This window comes from Herpailurus yagouaroundi, unplaced genomic scaffold, assembly GCF_014898765.1.
Source record: "Herpailurus yagouaroundi ecotype Mexico unplaced genomic scaffold, PumYag 77, whole genome shotgun sequence".
Taxonomy (NCBI): domain Eukaryota; kingdom Metazoa; phylum Chordata; class Mammalia; order Carnivora; family Felidae; genus Herpailurus; species Herpailurus yagouaroundi.
The window spans coordinates 76,457,253-76,475,698 of NW_024412388.1; the positions used below are offsets into that span (position 1 = coordinate 76,457,253).

General features: G+C 40.6%; 1 protein-coding gene across 1 annotated transcript in view; it reads left to right on the forward strand.

Moving 5' to 3' along the window:
- The first annotated feature begins 90 nt into the window (after window positions 1-90).
- The window catches only part of LRRC8C (leucine rich repeat containing 8 VRAC subunit C), an 81,342-nt gene continuing 62,986 nt past the window's right edge, over window positions 91-18,446 (forward strand). The window contains exon 1 of the mRNA XM_040470906.1: window positions 91-309. The gene's annotated coding sequence lies outside the window, so the exon portion shown is untranslated. The remainder of the gene's footprint in view (window positions 310-18,446) is intronic.

An 18,446-nucleotide genomic window follows, 5' to 3' on the forward strand; every position in this document is an offset into this window, starting at 1 on the left:
TGGGCGGCGCTGGCTGCCGCTGGCCCGGCTGCGCGCGGGGCGGCGCTGGAGGCGGCTCCGTCCGCGGCCGGGGAGGCGGAGGGGAGGAGGGCTGCGGGGCTGGGGCGGTAGCTGCGTCCCGGCTCGGAGCCCGCGAACAGGACGAGGAGGAAGACGCCGCCGTGGCCGCGGCCGCAGTGCTCCGGGCGCCACTCGCCCCGAGCAGCGGCCCCGCCGACGACCCCGCTGCCGCTGGCCGCCGCTGAGTCCGACCGGGAGACCGCTCGCCGCTCCCCAGCGCCCTCCCCGCCGGCACCCTCGCGCCCAGAGGTAAGGGCGGGGACCGCGGAGGGATGGAGAGGGGCGGCCCGCCGAGGACCGCGGGGCTCGGTCCGCTAGGTGCGCGGGAGCCACCGCTCGCCCCGCCTCGCTCGCGTCCCTGACTGCTCCCGCTCTCGGGCGCGCAGAATATGTGGTCGTCTGCCCACTGTGTGGTCCTTGGAGCCACCCGCTGCCAGGGCTCGGGGACCCGCCAGCCCCTACCCCACCCATCCCACGCCAGCCCCAGCGGCGGGGCCGGGGACCCCAGCCTGGCGCCGAGCACAGAGCGGCCGCCGCAGGTCCTGCGGACTTGGTGGGGGGTGGGGGCACCGGGGGTGGAGGACGAGGAGGAAAGGCGGCCACCACCGGGGCGGTCGTCCTTCTTCCCTACCTGAAAACCTCCGGAGACCCCACAGCCTGGCCCTTCTGGTCTGCTCTCCCCAAGCCCCTGAAGTTAGCACTTTCAGGGAGAGAGCAGTCTGATGGTGTCCAACGCGAACGAGAGCGCGGCGCCTGCCCCTTTGCGGGACCGGAGGGGAGACAGGGTTTAGCCGGATCCGGAGGCCAGGTGTCTAGGCCGGCGGTTGAGACCCAAGCCAGGGTCGCCGGTCCTTCCCCTCCCAGCAGCGAGGTGGTTAGGGATGGAGTTAGCAACACCGGAACCTTAGGATGTGCTCTGCAGACTCCAATTCCTTTCTTTGCTGCTCAGACAGTTCTTTCCTCCCCCACCTTACGCCTGCCGGTGTGCATCAGATTATAGTTCCTTCAAAAGCTCACACCTTACCTAGCTCTGAATAACCACAGACACCCAGCCCACGTCCCAGGACGGATATTTCAAAGTGTGAAGACCAAACTTCACTTGGTTTCAGATTCTTTTTAAGCATTTGAAACTCTCGGCAAACCAGTTAGGAAAACACCTGCAAGTCCCCATCCTCCTTAAAGTAAAAAATAAGAAGAAGAAGAAGAAGAATCTTTGTGGGAGTGCAAATGCTGGACAAGGGGAGGCTTGAGTGACCTTATGTGTCGCACCTCTATGGAGGAGGAATTAGTCACATACCTCTTACAGTGTAAGAAATGGAGCCTCAACCAATGGGCACATTTCCGGACAGGTATGCAGTGGTGTCCTAAGGCATCCATGAGGCTACTTCGTGGACAAGTCAGGAAAATGGCATCTAGATGGGACAGGAGGCAAAGTGATGGTAACCCTCTTGTTTGGCACAACACTGCAAAATCACCCTTATGTGGGTATACATTTTTTTCTTCATTTTTAAATTATTTTTCTAAACCCAAAATGTAAGTTGAACTTCCCCAAATTTGCTCAGATCGATAAACCATGTGCTGGATGTGTGGACACAGATGTATACAACTCTAATCTAGTATTTGCATTTCTCCTGACTTGCTCAAATAGTGAAGACCAAGAGTGTAACCCCGATTTACTTTGGAGTGATTCATTTAAATCCTGTCTTGAGGTCAGTTTGTTTTTGAGGGGTGGGACCAGCTTTGCAAGAATGGATATTTTTTGATGGTTCGCATGATGGATTGACCACAGATCAGTCCTACTGATTTAACAATGGTATCAGAGATAGCAAGCACGTTTAACGATTTCTTAGTAACAAAATTATCAAAGTCTTTGTTAACAGTACTGTTAACAGTACTATTCTCTTATTTCCCAGATTGACTAAGTACTTTGTTTAATGGCATGTTTTAGAAGGGAATGCTTTTGGGGGGGGGTGCTTACTAGAGAGTGTAAGGGAAAAGACTGAATGATTTTCCACTTATGTGAAGTTTCTCTTTTTAAAACAATACCAAGTTAGCAATTTTTAAAAATTCCTGAGGTGCCCAATTTTTACCGAGTTGTTTTTATGATTTTCCAATAGTCTGTAGCATTTTTAAGTTACAGTCACCAATAACATTATAATATAGCCCAAGTTTAGAAGCAAATAGGGTGGAAAGTTATACATATTTTTCCACACATTGTGTTAATGATTTAATATGGTACATTGCTGTAGTGTAGCTGCTCTAGGTACCTAACATACACTATACTCAGATTCTTACAACAAATGTTTAGGGAGATGGTGACTGTCTACATTTTACAGAAGAGAGTTTGTGACTTGCCCAAGACCAGAGAGCTAACTTAATGCCTGAATGAGGCCAACTCTCCTTAGCCTTAATGATGTACTTTTCTATTATCCAAAGCGGACTTTCTTCTTTCTACATAAATTTACTGTTAATTTGCCGTAATGACTATATGAGGAAACTGAGATTGAAGAAGTAAAATCACCTGTCCATGGTTTTCCATGTAACTAGAGTAGACTTCAAATTTGGAATCCAGGGCCTTCTGTTTCTCAAACCTGTGTTCTTGCCGTTGATCTCTATTGCATGACTGATTAAGAACTTAAGGAAACATTTTACTCTTTTTCATCAGCTGTTCTCATCCACTTGACAATGATGTTCTCAGATAGGCTGCAATACACTCTCAAGTTTTTATATTCCATCCCTGAAGTGCAGGCTGTATCTCCAGCCCTAGATCACTATATGAAATGCACCCATAACCAATGAGGGTGACATTACTATGGAAGTATCCTTGAATCCACCTAATTTTTCTTAAAATATAAATCAGTCTAGATTGGCATGGGGGGAAGAGCATGGCCTCAAGATGGGAAAAGCTGGCCAAAAATTTGGCTCTACTATCAAGGAGGAGTGTAAATTAATTCATGCCGTGGAACTTTTCTGAGCCCCAGTCTCCTTATGTATAATGAGGTTAATAAAACCTGCTTAGTTGGGTTATTTTGTGGACTAAGTGTAACAATCCATATACAGGACAGCTCCTGTCACCTGGTAGGTGTTCAGTAAGTGGTAAGGATTAACACCCCTGTATCCTAGCACTGATTGAAATTTCTGCTGTATTTAACTCCGTGTATATTTTACATGCATCTAGTGATTAGTCATTGCTATCAGTGATTCATTCTTCAACTATACAAACATCTAATCAAGTGTTTAGCATCTTTAACTTTTGAATCACATCCTTTTTTTGTAGTCCTGACTTAAAAACATTTGCTCACCTAATGCAGTTTTTTCTTTGCTCCATTCTGCATGTTTTTTTTTTTTTAGAACTTCACTAGCCATATTTCAGTGTGTTGGAATTTGTAATTTTTGGCAAACACACTTTCCTGTTTTCTGCCTCTCCTGATTTCTCAGCCTTGCTTATCACTCAAGGCACCATGACAATCCCAGTATCTTCCTACCACATACCTCACCCTTGACCAGATCTCTACTAGCTGTATCTTCTTCAAGGCCCAGACTAAATGCTGCCTCCTTCCTGAGCCCATATACCTCCCATTGCAAATCCTTTCTCAGTTGAGGGCACCTGGGTGATTCAGTCGGTTAAGCGTCCAACTCTTGATTTCAGCTCAAGTCATGATCTTACGGGAGAGTGGGGCTCTGAAGTCATTCTTGGCTTTCTCGTGTTCTGGTCCTTGCTCCAGTTCCCTGGGGATCATAGACTGGGCTTCTGGTGTTCGGTCTCAGAAGCCACGAGCATTAGGGGAGCTTGGCTTCTTTGTATATTGACTTCTTTCAGCATCTGGAGCTCATCGGCTCTGTACGCTCCCTTCCCTTCAAACGACTCATCCTCATCACCTGTAGCTTTTGCTTTGACTATAGTGTTCTTTTTCCTTTCCTTCACCCTCAAACCTCCAGTAATATATTTATTTTTTAGCATCTTTTCTCTTGATTTTTGGAGCTGCACTGAAGCCTCCCTCAGGGCAGAGGCCATATCTGCCTTGTGCACGTCTGTATCCACAGCACCTGCACAGTGCCTGAGACATAGCTGCTCAAGATATAGTCACGGGATAAGTATATGGTATATGCGACAGGAACATTTCTAACCTACTAGCTGGGGATGTATCTTTTCCCCTTTCTATTGCTTTAAATTCTGATTATGAAATTTGATAGTGTAACTAGAAGTTATCCTTCTTAGGGTCATGAAATATGTATATGGAAATACTTCTATGTGTGATTGGAAATTAGCAGCAAAATATGAAGTCAGGACTCCAAAATAAATCCTGGACAAATGTCACTAAATAAGCTAAATATATGAAAGGTCATGAGTCCTATGAGTTCATTCTGTGTATTTGAAGACCTTGTCGCATCAATACAAATTAGTAGTCTTTCTTAAATATTGTTGAGGCTTAGACAATTGAAGCCACTTTAAATATGGTTGTGTTTTTTTTTTGAAATGGGAAAAATATAATCCAACTTCTGGAAAAAAATATTATAGAGGATTAATCTAATAACACCTTGATTTTTTCAAAATAACTGTGAGAATAGCTTCATTAGGAAAACACCATCAGGCTAATTTCTATTATTTCCCTTGACCTTAGGTCCAGGATAATGTTATTATCAGCAAAGTTAGGAAATACTGTCCAGCATACACAACTTTGTAGTTAATGCAAAGCTATGTGGATCTGTGTAATCAGAGAGTGGTTAAAGTTGAGGAGCTAGCCGGAGGTATGTCTAGGCTTTGGATCTGAGTTCAGGGCTTAGGCATTTTATCTACAAATCTGGATGGCATAACAGAAAACATGTATCTGATATTTCTTTAAATGGCTCCATGGTGAATAGAGTAGCTTGGTGTTGAAGCAAGGATTGGAAATGAGCTTGGCAAAATTAAAATAAAATAAAAGGAAATAGTCAAAAATAAGGAATAAAATTTACTTAAGGAAAGCATATGATTATATCTTGAAGAACAATAAACAAGCCTACCATACGAATATGCCAGAGTTTTGTTTGGGTATGTTCATTTCTGTATCACCAGTATTTAGAATGGTGTATTTGTTAACGTTTTATTTTAGTCTGACATATAAGAAAAACGGTTTCTGGTATGTCAGCTTGAAAATTCATTCTTACTAAGGCCATTTTATAAAAGTAATGGATGGTCAGATACAATTGTGAGACCAAATACAAAATGTGCGTTAAAGGTTACTAGACTCTTGACTTACAGTCAGCAATTAACTGGGTCACTGGGTAGCTGGTTTCCAAGCATAAGTCTTATCCCCACTCCACATTATACAGGAGGCTAGCAAATGTAATAATGATGAAAAAATTAAAGACATAAAAGATTAGAAAGGTTGTAGCAAAAATATCTCTCCCTATAAACTTTGTGATTAGAAATTAGGATTCCAGAGGCACCTGGGTGGCTCAGTCGGTTGTGTCTGACTCTTGACTTCAGCTCAGGTCGTGATCTCATGGTTCATGAGTTCAAGCCCAGCATCAGGCTCTGCATGACAGTGCAGAGCCTGCTTGGGATTCTCTCTGTCTCCCTCTCCCCCACCCCTGCTCATGCTCTCTTTCTCTCAAAAAAAGAAAGAAAGAAAGAAAGAAAGAAGAGAAGATTCCATAATCTAAGGAATCTACAAAGCAGCAACTAACAATAAGTGCCCCACTAATCTCTAACTGAATTGCAGGTATTCAAAATTTACCAAAAAAGCTTAGAAGTAAATATGTTGTCAGTCACTATTTCAGTCGGCCCTTGTATGTAAACATGTAGATGATTTTACTTGTCCTGAGAGTGTACCTAACATTATAGTCACATTAATAACATTTTACCTATCAGGACGCCTGGGTGGTTTAGTCGGTTGAGCTTCCGACTCTTGATTTGTGCTCAGGTCATGATCCTAGAGTTCTGGGATCAAGTCCTGTGTTGAGCTTCATGCCGAGCGTGGAGCCTGCTTGAGATTCTTTCTCTCTCCCTCTCCCTGACTCATGCTCTCTCTGTCTCTAAAATAATTTTTTTTTTAAATAACATCTTACCTATTGACTTTTTTTTCTGCTTGATAGCTTTCCCCATAATGTGATTGCAATAAACAGAGCAGCCTACTGTTGACCTAATTAAGGAATTAGGGAGCAAATCAATTAAAGCTAATGATTGCTAGCATCTCTATTACTTATGAATGCCAGAATCTGGCTTGTAGGAGAGGGAGCAAACCTTTGATGCCACCTGGATACTGTCTAGTGTGTGTCAAATATGTCCTGAGTATAAAAAATCTTTATTGCTTCAAATTTGGAACATAATCTTAAAAGAACAATTATAAAATGTCATATAAGAATACAGATGCTCAGTGACAAGAGAAGCCATATTGTTGGTAGTCGTATTTACTAACAACTAAATCGGAAAGTTATACAACATGTCAGAATTTTAATATCTCTAGAGGCCAGGAATCTCTTATTACTCCGCTTGTTTGCTTTCAGTTATTTATAATTTAGGAATACCAAAAAGCAGTACAAAAGCAAAAAAGCTAATTGCCCCTTTTGAAATAATACATGGGGCTGGGTGAAGAAAAAAATAACTTGCTATCTGGGTAGGATATATAAGCAAATGATTTTACAGCCTCATACTGAGAAAAGGTCATCTCAAAAATAATTTTTCTTTTGGGGCACCTGGGTGGCTCCGTCAGTTAAGCTCTTGATTTCGGCTCAAGTCATGATCTCATGATTGAGCATGGAGCTTGCTTGCAATTCTTTCTCTCTCACTCTGTCTCCCCTCCCCCCATACATAAATAAACTTTAAATAATAATAATAATTATTTTTCTTTCTCAGTTATCAGTTATCTATTAAGCTCTTTCAAAAAATAATTTTTATCTCAGTATATGTTATTTATCATATAAATCGCATAAGCTAAGCACTGGGGATGACAGTATTTAAAATGGGAAACTTTACTTTTTGAGATAAAATTAACTTTATAAAGCGTGTTATAAAACAGTGTTTATAATCATTATTTGAATGTTATGAAGAATAAATTATGTTTGTATATATGATATGTAAATTTAAATTATCACATGATAGTACTTTGTCAAAGATTATTCATTATCTAATTGTTTTTAATGTTTGTTTGTTTTGAGAGAGAGCACATGTATGCACATGTGTGTGCACAGGGAAGGGGCAGAGAGAGACAATCCCAGGTAGGCTTCATGCTCGATCTCATGCAGCTCAGAGCCTGCAGCCTGCTTCAGATTCTGTGTCTCCCTCTCTATGCCCCTCCCCTACTCGCACTCTGCCTCTCTCGCTCAAAAATAAATAAACATTAAAAAAATTAAAAAAAGTATATATATATATGTATGCATATATATATATATATATATATATCAAAGAAATACAACCTCCATTGTTTCACATTATTGTAGCATTGCCTAAAGTTTACAACCATCATTAGAGAAATAGTTATAATGGTTGTATGAATGCTTATACCATTGAATGGTTATAATTCAATTTTGAACATATCTACAAGCACTTAAACTTTTAGTGTAGATAATGATCTGATCTGTGAGATAAATACAAGGAATTTAGTAACTTCCAATTAAATATACATCTTATCAGAGAACGTATCAATCATACATAAGCTAAAATACATTTTAACAACTTTATTGAGATATGTTGTATACTATAATACTTGCTTAAAGTATACAATTCAGTGGTTTTTAGTACAGTTACAGAATTCTTCAGTATAATCTAATTTTACAACATTTTCATCACTCCAAAAAGAAACCTGTACCCATTGGCTATCACTCCCCACTGTACCCTCCCACTTCTCTTCCTCCTGAGCTGTCAAAAGACACCAATCTGTTTTCTATATCTACAGATTTGCCTATTGTGCACACATTTCATGTAAATGGCATCCTACAATATGTGATCTTTTGTGAGTGTCTTCTTTCATTTAGCATACATTTGAGGTTTATCCATGTTGTAATATCTATCAGTAGTCCTTTCCTTTGTACTGCCAAACAATATTGTATAGATATGCCATATTTTCTTTATCCATTTATCAGTTGCTAGACATTTAGGTTGTTTTGAGAAATACTCCTATGAATGTTCGTATACAAGTTTCTGTGTGGACATAGGTTTTCATTTCTCTGTTGGATAGATGCATGTAGAAATAGAATTGCTGGGTTGTATGCAACTGTGTGTTTAAAATTTTGATGTAAATGAGTTTGATGTAAATGAGTATAATTTTTGCATCATATCCCAAATTAGAATAAAATCAGGGCTGAGGCATTTAACTGGCTCTTTAATGAAAATTAACAAGATAGTTTAATTTGTCTAAGTATTCATCATCAGAAGTATCCACTGAATTTTGAATTTTAATATAATTCAGCCACAGTTTGCAAAGTACTAGTAAAGTGCAACTAAAATCTCTTTAAATTTTGGAATAACAGTTCTGGTTAAGAAATATGAAAAGGCCTGCTGAAGACTGACTACATAATTATTTGTGTATTTTCTGGTTCCTTATCCTTAGTGACTGGGACACCACCCATTAACGCCAAACTTCCCTTTTGTGCATTTTTTTCCTCTTTTTATTGTAGGGTGGAGGGGGATATTTTTCATATTCCCTTAGTCTAGAAGTATGTAAGTGTTTATTAGCTTCTGCCTAAAAAATGTGAACTCCATTCATTTGAAAGTCTACAGTCTTGTTAGTTTCTCTCTGGAAAGAGGGAAAGTCACCTATGAAAGTAAAATACCTCTCATTGGTTAACATTTTTTTCAGGCACTGCTCTTTTGCATGGGATGGTGATGGAGAGACTATCTTGGTTAATTGGACCCGTTTCAGTCTATTTAGTACTATTCTTTTAATTCACTGTCAGACCAAGACCTGGCAGAAATTTCCCCTAACCTTTTCTCTTCACACCCTTGTGAAATCACCCAGATTTCCCTTTTCCCTTCCTTTCAAAGTGAATCTATTTGTTTAAACAGGTATTCTCCTAACACACAAAAGACGAACTCCTGCAACCACTGAACCTTCATTCTTAGAGATGTTCTGAGCAAGTGGGAAGCTAACGCTTCATAGGGGCCCAAAGGACTCACTCACCATAAAAGCAGAACACTATAAATAACCACTTCCAGATACAGGCAAATGAACAGAAAACCCCTGAATAAATTCCTACATGCAATTTTAACTTTTAGACAAATGTAAATATATGCACAAACCCACTGCAACCAAGACACAAAATAACTTAAGGCTTCTGTGAATGTTGTCAAAGGATAATTTTCAAAAAGTTGAACATGACTCTTAATACAGAATGAACATGTCGAGGAATTATTCAGGTTCTTAATAAAGAAGCCAGCTGGTTCAAAGAGCGTTCAAGGAACTATCTGAAAAAAGAATGTTAGAATAACATTTCTCAGTTAGATACAAAAATTAGGTAGAGTCCTTCAGGGCTATTAAAACACACACACACACACACACACACACACACACACACACACACCAGTGTTTGTTTGTTTGTTTCCTACTGGACAAAAATCTACAAGTCTGGAATTGAATCAGCAATAATTAGCAAGTCAAAGAAAGCTATATTCCCTAAATAACCTTTGGGTGAGCCAGTTAAACAGTTCTTTAATATTACCTTGAAAGAGTGTACTGCCTTCCCTTTGTCTCATTTCTAAGTTTTGGATACTTTGTTTCTTAACAATGCATACGTTTGCTCATCCTCAACTTTCTTTCTAAGGGCTTTGATTGTTCTTAGTAAAATAACAGACATTCAGCCATGGAGTGTGTCAAATACAAAACACTGGCCATAGAAATCCTCAAACTTCAAACATGGAACAGAAACTTTGGGTTCTACCCTTGACTTCTCTTCTAGGGAATCCTTTGTGTCAGTATACCTCTCTAACCTCATTCTGGGGAGGAGTTCTATTTTTTTTTATTATTATTTTTTTTCAACGTTTATTTATTTGTGGGACAGAGAGAAACAGAGCATGAATGGGGGAGGGGCAGAGAGAGAGGGAGACACAGAATCGGAAACAGGCTCCAGGCTCCGAGCCATCAGCCCAGAGCCTGACGCGGGGCTCGAACTCACGGACCGCGAGATCGTGACCTGGCTGGAGTTCTATTTTAACTTCACCCCCAAGTGCAGCCGATTCTTAGGGCCCAAACTGCTCTCCAGGCTCTCAACTTGGATGACAAGTTATCTAAGTCTCGTAGGGTGAGATTCCTTTCCGATGGCCTTTAGACTTTCACATTGAAGTGCTTAAATTGCAGCAAAAACTCCAAGGCTCAGGAAGAGAAACATACAGGATCTCATTGGCAAACATGCCTCGAGGGTCCTTGATCCAGAGGCTGCCCACAGCTCTGCTTCTTTTGAGTCTCCATTGAAACTTCAAGACCCATTCCACTAGGAATTGGCAAACTGTGACCCATGTAGTTTGAGGTCTGCAACCTGTTTTTATCTGGCTCACTTGCTGAAATTAGTTTCTACATTTTGGAAGGTTGTTTAAAAATTTTTAAAAAGAATATGCAGCACAGATTATATGTGACCTGAAAAGCCTAAATACTTATTGTCTCTCCCTTTATAGAACAAGATTACTTATCTCTTCATTTACTAAAAACAAAAACAAAACAAAACAAAAAAACCCCTGACTTCATTGTTAGTATGTAACAAACTTCTTGAAAGGGAAAAGCTCCCTAGTAGGCTAATTGAAAGATTTGCTCTTGGTAGGGACATTTTATGGGAGAAAAGAATGGTTAGAAAAGCATTAGATTCAACATCAGAAGAAAATAATATTGGTTAAAGGCTACTAAACGTGGTTGACAGCCAGTCAGCTGTGTGGGAGGTAACTGATTTCCGAGAACAAGTCTTAATGTCATTAAAGTTCATGAGACTCAACTACTTAAGCATTGTATCGAGAGCACATTTCTTTCTGGGAGGAGGTTGCAAGTTATATCAAACAGATTAGGAACAATTTTTCTTTTACAAGGCAATGTATTGTATATTTTAAAAGCATACCCAGGATGCAGTAAAAGAAAAGCAGACTCTAGGAACCTCTGACGCCACACTAGCTCTTATGGTTTAATTTAGGACTACACAAATAAGCAGGAAGATGAAAAATTTGGAAGGAAGTCAGAAGACCGTCACAAAGAGGATTAAATTAAAACATTGGAAAATTGAATCTATGTGGAAAAAATGAAAAGAATTGGGATGTTTCAGCTCAGATTAAGAGGATGAGGAGAAATGTTACAATTACTTCCAAGGGTATAAAGGGGTCTCCAACTGAGTGTGAAGAGTGATTATACATCTCTTCTCAAAAGAGGTAAAAATTTAATCTGCGGAATGAGGATGACATCAAGACATCAGCCTTTACACGAATTTTCATAGAGGTTGGGTCTTTAAGATACTTTAAAAATAGAGTAGCATTGGGGCTCTCTGTCATGGGTTGAATATGGTCTTGCCTGAAGGTTTAGCCAGATAATCCCTTGAGATCATGTATTTTTCATTTAAGACTATATTGGGTGCAAACCACCAGACCTGCTATCCTTTGAGGAGATTAAAAACCAGCCATTATCCCTGAAGACTTCCTCTGTGGCAGAGGGGGTAAGGTAAACAAATACGTGCATGGCAAAGGTAAGGGACAGTACTACCACAGGGGGACAAGGAAATATTTGCATGTATTGAATTATCCAGAAAGGGAAACAATTAAAAATATGGCTCAGAAGGCAAAGACCTGGACTCGGGGACGGAGCCATCCACATCTGCGGAAAGAGCAATCTAGGCAGAGTGAACAGCAGGTACAAAGGTGTATCCTTGGCATGATGGAGGAACAGCGAGAAGGCCAAAGTGAGAGGAGGGCACTGAGCAAGGGGGAGAGTAGTAGTTGTTAAACAAGGATGTTGTAGGCTCATGGAGTATCTTGTCCACTTCTTCTAAAAAAAAAAAAAATTTTTTTTATTTTTAAGTTATCTCTACACCCAGTGTAGGGCTTGAACTCACAACCCAGAGATCAAGAGTCACATGCTCCACCGACTGAGCCAGCGAAGAACCCTCCCCTTTTTAAAATATTTATTTATTTTCGGGAGAATGCAAGAAGGGGAGGGAAAGGGCGAGGGGGACAGAGGATCCAAAGTGGGCTTTGTGCAAACAGCAGCCAGCCCGATGTGGGGCTCAAACTCAGGAACCGTGTGATCCCAACCTGAGCCAAAGTCATGACACTCAACCCACTGAGCCACCTAGATGCCCCAGCAGCCGCCCCCCCCCTTTTTTTAAAGATTTTATTTTTGTCCACTTCTACTTGGGTGAAATGAGGAGCCATTAGAGGATTGCGAGGAAATGAGGGTCAAAATCCGACTTGACTTTTAAAAGGATCACTCTGGTGGCAGTGTAGAGAAGCCCTTAGCTAATTTTTTGGCCTCAGGGCCTTTCACTCTTAAAAAATGATTTGGGAATGCAAGCTGGTGCAGCCACTCTGGAAAACAGTATGGGGGTTCCTCAAAAAAACTAAAAATAGAACTACCCTACGACCCAGCAATTGCACTACTAGGTATTTATCCAAGCGATACAGGTGTACTCTTTTGAAGGGACACATGCACCCCCATGTTTATAGCAGCACTATCAACAATAGCCAAAGTATGGAAAGAGCCCAAATGTCCATCGATGGATGGATGAATGGATAAAGAAAATGTGGTATGTGTATACACACACACACACACACACACACACACACACACACACACACAATGGAGTATTACTCCGCAATCAAAAAGAATGAAATCTTGCCATTTGCAACTACGTGGATGGAACTAGAGGGTATTAAGCTAAGTGAAATTAGTCAGAGAAAGACAAATATCATACGACTTCACTCATATGAGGACTCTAAGAGACAAAACAGATGGACATAAGGGAAGGGAAACTAATATAAAAACAGGGAGGGGGACAAAACAGAAGAGACTCATAAATATGGAGAACAAACTGAGGGTTACTGGAGGGGGTGTGGGAGGGAGGATGGGCTAAATGGGTAAGGGGCACTAAGGAATCTACTCCTGAAATCATTGTTGCACTGTATGCTGACTAATTTGGACGTAAATTTTAAAAAATAAAATTAAAAAAACAAAATGAAGTTATGAAGCAAATCTTGGAGACCCTGATAGGAATCCAGGACTCCAAGCTCATAGGCCAGGGTTCTGTCCTCTTCATCAGTAGCTACCAAACATATGAAGGGTATGGATTGTTAAACGCACAGATTTCTCTTAACTCTAGAGAACAAACTGATGGTTACCAGAGGGGAAGTGGATGGGGGGATGGGTGAAATAGGTGATGGGGATTAAAGAGTACACTTTTCATGATGAGCACTGAATAATGTATAGAATTGTTGAATTGCTATATTGTACACCTTAAATTAATATAACACTGTATGTTAACTATATTGGAATTTAAAAGCTTATTTAAAAAGTGGAAAAAATTTTTAAAAATTATTGAAATTTTTATATAGTTAAAAAATTATATAAAGACAGAGCTTTGTGTGGTTTATATCTGTAGATATTTACCATATTAGGAATTTAAAACTAAGTTTTTATTTTAAAATAACATTAATAAAGCCACTACATGTTAACACAGAGAACATTTTCTAATGAAAATAACTATATTTTCACCCAAAAAAGAGAAAATGACAGTGTTTACATTTTTACAATTTCCTCAGTGTCTGGCATTCAGTCTGTTCACTATCACATGTCATGTAGCTTCTAGAAAGCTCCCTTGTATACTCATGAGAAAATGAGAATTAAAAAAGCAGGTAATGTGTAGTATTCTTTGAACTTACTGATTTCCTGAAAAGGCACACTTTAAAAAACAGAGGCAGAGAAGAGACTAGGTTATAGGAGGCAAGCAGGTAAGCACGGAGACTATTAGGAAGCTGTTGCAGTAAACCACATGAGATATGTTGGTGGCTCAGGTCCTAGTGTAATGAGAAATGTTCCTATTCTGGAGATACTGTAAAGGTGGGCCCGGTAGGTTTGCAGACACAATAGACCTGGATTTGAGAGAATAAAGTCAGAATTCAAGGTTTTGGACCAGAGGAACTGAAATGTAGAAGATGTGGAAGAGCAGATTTGGGGGTGAAATGAAGGATTGTTTTGGACTGATTGATTTTGAAATGCCTATTAAACACCCAATGGTAAATGTCAAGTCTGCAGCTGAATATCTAAAGCTGGGATTTAAGAGAGGGATTTTTTTTTTAATAATTTTTTTTTCAACGTTTATTTATTTTTTGGCGACAGAGAGAGACAGAGCATGAACGGGCGAGGGGCAGAGAGAGAGGGAGACACAGAATCGGAAACAGGCTCCAGGCTCCGAGCCATCAGCCCAGAGCCCGACGCGGGGCTCGAACTCACGGACCGCGAGATCGTGACCTGGCTGAAGTCGGACGCTTAACCGACTGCGCCACCCAGGCGCCCCAAGAGAGGGATTTTTTAATTGCCTTTACATGCCTCTGTACTTTTTTTGTTTGTTTCAAGTTATTATTTAAATTCTAGTTAGTTAACATATAGGGTAATATTGGTTTCAGGAGTAAAATTTAGTGACTTACATACAACACCCAGTGCTTTTCACAAGTGCCTCCTTAAAACCCACCCATCACCCATCTAGCCCATCCCACCCCCACCTCCCTCCATCAACCCTACATTTGTTCATTATAATTAAGAGTCTCTTATGGTTTGCTTCTCTCTTTTCCCCTACTCCCCCTATGTTCATCTGTTTTATTTCTTAAATTGCACATGTGAGTGTAAGTTTTCTGAACATTTCAGAGTCTAAAATCTATTATTTATTCTACTCTCAGAATTGAAAGTTAGTTTGGCTGGATACTGAACTCTAAATTAACAATTACTTTTGAGGGCACCAGGTAGCTCAGTCAGTTAAGCATCGGACTCTTGATCTCAGCTCAGGTCTTGATCTCAGGGTCGTGAGTTTGAGCCCTGCATTCAAAACAACAACAAAAAACTATTTCACTAAGAATTCTAAAGTTTTTTTTTTTTTTTAACCATTATCTTCTGGTGTTCAGTGTTGTTACTGAAAAGTCTTAGGCTGATTTGAATTTTGTTTCTTTGTATGTACCCTCTAACCTCCTCTCTCACAGAAGCTTTTAGAATCTTCTCTTTATGCCTAAAGTTCTGAAATCTCATGATGGCACAGGTATCTATATGCATTCATTGCGCTGGACACTTTAGTCAGCCTTCTTAAATATTGAGTCTCATATCCTGCAGTTTGGGGAAATTTTCTTGCAATAATTCCCTGCTCATTTTATCTTTTTACTCTTTACAAATAAGATTTCCATTTTCAGCTATCAGACTCTTTACAAATAAGATTTCTGTTTTCATCTATCAGATCTGGAATCTATATTTCTGTTTTTTCTTCCCTTTGCCTTTTTGACTTTACAGTGAATTTCCTCCAGTTGCAATCTAACCCTTAGATTGACTTTTTATTATCTTATTTTTAATTTCCAAGTTTCTTCTGATGTGTTTATGGACACAGTATCTTCTGCTAGTGCTCTGAGAATATTAAATATAGGTTGGAGTCTTTTAAACGTGATATGTTACAATCTGCTTTGTGTGTTTCTCCTGCTTTTGGTTTTTCTGTGTGTTCATTCACTCTTGATTATGTGTTTGTTTAGATCTTTCAGGTTGGAGGCATTCCCCAGAGATGGCTGGTAATCTGTAATGGTGTGTTCATATTTAATAATGAAGCATGGAAAGCTGTTTAGGAGTACTGTGTAAGTTGTAGAATTTTTCTGCCAAAGAGCTTCATAATAGGTGTTAAGATGTAAGCAGCCCTTTTCTGGAAGGCTTCCAGTTAGACGTCATTGTGCCAGGATTACAATACCTCACATCTCACTGCCTTTCAAGATCATGTCTACATCATCTTTATCCCTCATGCAACCCATGAGTCTGTGTGTGTGTGTGTGTGTGTGTGTGTGTGTGTGTGTGTGTGTGTGTTTAATAGTGTGTATTGGCTGAACATATAGGCATGTGGTTCTGTTTTATTATTGTAACAAGCACCAGGGCACTAGGACTGGTCTAATACAGTATAGTCAGGAGTAGAGTTTGGTCTAGAACCTTGAACGTCCAGTCTAATGTTCTTTCTACAAGTAATGCTCTTCATACTGTCCATCAGAGCCTCCCTCGGGATAGAAGAGATTTTTCAGAAATCAGACTTTCAGAATTTCAGCTCGTTTCATAAATCTGGAGTAGAGCCAGAAGCATTGTTTGAAGCACCAAATTTCATTTATTATCTTGTATTTTAACTCTAAAATGCACATTAAACCACACCCTTGTTGGTTTCAATGTGACACTTTCTTTTCATCCAAAATCTTCGAGTAGAGGGGCACCTGGGTGGCTCAGTCGGTTAAGCGTCCGACTTCAGTTCAGGTCACGGTTTGTGAGTTCGAGCCCCACGTCGGGCTCTGTGCTGACACCTTGGAGCCTGGAACCTGCTTCCAATTCTGTGTCTCCTCTCTCTCTGCCCCTCCCCCACTTGTGCTCTGTCTCTCTCTGTTTATCAAAAATAAGTAAAGGTAAAAAAAAATTTTAATCTTTTGAGTGAAGCCAGTGTGCCTGGAAAATAGGCCGTGTGGAACCTATGACTTCTCACACTCCCTAGCTGGCATGCGTTCACCTCCTCCAGTGTGAGCAGTGTCACATGCAACTAAAGAGTTAAGTTATGAATGCAAGTACTGTCAAAATCTCTGCCTCCTCCATCCCTAATAGTGACAAACAAGAAAGGACATTCTCTCTCATACTAGTAGGAACACAGTCATGTGGATCTATGATGTCAAGAGTTCATCCTCCACATGTCTTGATGCTCCGCTCTTGCTATTGTGTATCCCTCGCTGGCATGGTTGAAGATCCTGAATACTAAACCTTCATCCCAGCTTAGAAGAGGGAAGGAGGATATGTTAAGGGTAAACTCCTTGCTTTTAAGGACACAACTCCGAATTGACTATATTTTTTCTCTTTATATTTCACTGGCTAGAACTAAGTCACATGGTCACCCCTGCCTGCAAGGAGGTTGGAACAGGTATTCTCTATTATGTAAAAAGGAGAGGCTAGATATTGGAAGGCAATAAGTGATCTCTCCCACATTGGTACTGCTATCTTATAGCCGAAGGCACAAGGAACATAGGAGCACAGCGGCTGACCATGCTGTAGACCTCAGAAAGGCAGCTGTGTTCATAGATGGCAGCACTCAGACAAACAGCCTTTCCAAAGTGCTGTGTTCTTCACACTAGCAGGTGTAACCACCTGAAGGTGTGGGGTAGGGATGGGCCTTTGTTCTTAAGTTCAGTTACTCAGTTGACCTTATCATTATCATTAAGATCTTCTTAAACTCAAGAGTTTCCTAAAACTCTGTGTCATACTCCAGAGATGCTAGGTGCTGAGAAAGGTCTAGAAGCCACATAGTCTATGGAGGATCTAGCAGATTTGTACACCTGAGACCTCTGCGTTTGCAGATATCTACTTCAAGAACTGGGGCAGGTTGGCATTTTCATGGGGTTTTGTTTCTCTATATCATACAACAAGGACAGATAACAAATGGAATTAGAGATGGTTGATTTGAAAAAACTGGCCTTTTTTTTAACATTTATTTTTTTTTATTTATTTTTTTATTTTTTTTAACATTTATTTATTTTTGAGACAGAGACAGAGCATGAACGGGGGAGGGGCAGAGAGAGAGGGAGACACAGAATCGGAAGCAGGCTCCAGGCTCTGAGCCATCAGCCCAGAGCCCGACACGGGGCTCGAACTCACGGACCGCGAGATCGTGACCTGAGCTGAAGTCCGACGCTCAACCGACTGAGCCACCCAGGCGCCCCTTAACATTTATTTTTGAGAGACAGAGAGAGACAGAGCATGAGCAGGGGAGGAGCAGAAAGAGGGAGATACAGAATCCAAAGCAGGCCCCAGGCTCTGAGCCATCAGCACAGAGCCCGATGTGGGGCTAGAACCCACAAACTGAGATCATGGCCTGAGCCGAAGTCGGATGCCCAACTGACTGAGCCACCCAGGTGCCACAGAAACTGGCCAATCTCGAGGCAAGGGAAAAAAATTAGCAAATGTTTTAAAGAGGTCACCACAATTTGGGAGTACTTTTTGGGCACATTCTATGAACATTAGATATAAAGAAACAGAGTAAATAGGATTTTTGAGGATCCAGAATCTTCCCAAGAGAGAAGCCTAGCTAATATTTTCTTAATTAAATAATGAGGTTGATAATTGTCATATTTACTGCCAGGTACTTTTCTAAGTGCACGTAATTTAAAGAAGTTGGCACAGAGCTAGATTTCAAACCCACTATAAATTTCTAGCTGTAAAATTTGCATTGTAACCAGTATA